The sequence below is a fragment of the Cibotium barometz genome, chromosome 7 (assembly GCF_041138505.1).
Source record: "Cibotium barometz isolate CiBa-2024 chromosome 7, ASM4113850v1, whole genome shotgun sequence".
Classification (NCBI taxonomy): Eukaryota; Viridiplantae; Streptophyta; class Polypodiopsida; order Cyatheales; family Cibotiaceae; genus Cibotium; species Cibotium barometz.
The window spans coordinates 3,997,136-3,999,352 of record NC_141052.1 but is presented as its reverse complement, the minus strand read 5'-3'; positions in this window follow the sequence as shown (position 1 = coordinate 3,999,352).

The following is a 2,217-nucleotide window of genomic DNA, read 5'->3' as shown; positions in this document are numbered from 1 at the left end:
ATTTTGTGAAAAAGAAAGTTTGTTTTTATGCTATTCCAAAAGAGTGATTCCCACCATTTTTGCATCTAAAAGAAATATTTTGATTACGCCATGTACATATTCATCTATGAATATGCATGGATATCACTGATATTAATTATTAAATTTGATTTTATGCATAGAAAGATGCATAATGGAATTTTTTTATTATAAAAGTGTTATTCTTATTAAATTTGATTTGTATGCATAGAAAGATGAATAATTTTTTTATTACAAAAGTATTATTCTTATTAAATTTGATTTCTATGCATAGAAAGATGCATAATGAAATTTTTTTATTATAAAAGTGTTATTCTTATTAAATTTGATTTTTAAAGAAAATTTTTTTTATTACAAAAGTGTTATTCTTATTAAATTTGATTTTTATGCATAGAAAGATGCATAAAGGAATTCTTTTTATTTTAAAAGTGTTATTCCTATTAAATTTTTTTATGCATAAATAGATGCATAAAAGTATTTTTTTTATAAAAGTGTTATTCCCATTGAAGTTGATTTTTTATGCATAAATAGATGCATAAAGAATTTTTATATCAAATATAGAATTCTCTTAAATTCTAAGTTTAAATTCTATGAGTATTTGATAAATGAATAATTAAATACTCTAAGAGAGAAATTTCTATCATTTTATATTCACACGGATTGTAAAAAGAAAATTCAAGAAATCTATCAAGATCAAAATATTCAAATAAATGATTAATTTATTCCTAATTGGAATTTGTATCTAATTTAGAAATCAGTTAAGTGAATATTCAAAGAAAGAAATTCAGTAAAATAGTAACTGAATTATCAAACCTTTTCGAGAAAGATAGTTCAGAAAAATCTTATCCGACTCGAACCTTGAATCAGACTATGACCAAGACCAAACTCTTTTGTTAGTTTCAAGGAAAGAAGGTGTGACCAGTTTAGAAAAATATACTCAAAACTCCTGCCAAATCTGAAACTAAGTTTGAGACCCTTCAAATTGATCTGTGGGTCAAGGTTGTAGAATTCGAGGAATTCTGGTATGAAATTCAAAAATTCGATTAAGAAGTTTTGGGGATAGTGATTCAAGAAATACTCCTTATATTCAAAAGAAAATCAAATTGAACTTGCATAGAAATGAGATGTGATGTGAATAGATGTGATGAGATGTCATGTGAATCAGACAGATGTGAATGAATGGGGATGGGATGTGCATGTGTATGTGAAGAATGGATGTGAATGTGTATGTGAAGAATGGATGTGAATGTGTATGTGAAGAATGGATGTCAATGTATATTTGAAGAATGGATGTAAATTTTTATGTGATGAAAATGGTTGTGAATGTGTATGTGAGAATGGATGTGAATGTGTATGTGAAGAATGGATGTGGATGAGTATGTGAAAGAATGGATGTGGATGTGTATATATGAAAGAATGGATGTGTATGTGAAAGAATGGATGTGGTTGTGTATGTGAAAGAATGGATGTGAATGTGTATGTGAAGAATGGATGTGGATGTATATGAAAGAATGGATGTGGATGTGTATGTGAAAGAATGGATGTGGATGTATGTGAAAGAATGGATGTGGATGTGTATGTGTATGTGAAGAATGGATGTGGATGTATGTGAAAGAATGGATGTGGATGTGTATGTGAAAGAATGGATGTGGATGTGAAAGAATGGATGTGGATGTGTATGTGAAAGAATGGATGTGGATGTGTATGTGAAAGAATGTGATGTGTTGTAAAGAGATGTGATGTGACATGATTATATGTGGATGTGAAGTGATAGATATAAATGTATGGATAGATGTGGGTAGTCGTACATGTGAACAATTGGATGGATGTGGATGAATGAGATGAGATGTGTATGAATGAGATATGATGTGGATAGATATGATGTGATGTGATGTGGATAGAATGTGATGTGATATGAATCCAAATGTGATATGAATCCAGATGTGAATGAATGAGATGTGATATGAATCCGAATGTGAATGAATGAGCTGTGATGTGAAATGGATGTGATGTAAATTGTTATAGATGTGAATGGATAATATGTGATGTGAATAAATGTGATGTGATGTGAATGGATAATATGTGATGTGAATAAATGTGATGTGATGTGAAATGGAACAGATGTGAATGAATGTGCTGTGATGAGATGTGGATATGGGTAGATGCGAGTGGATGAGATCTGATGAGGATAAATGAGGA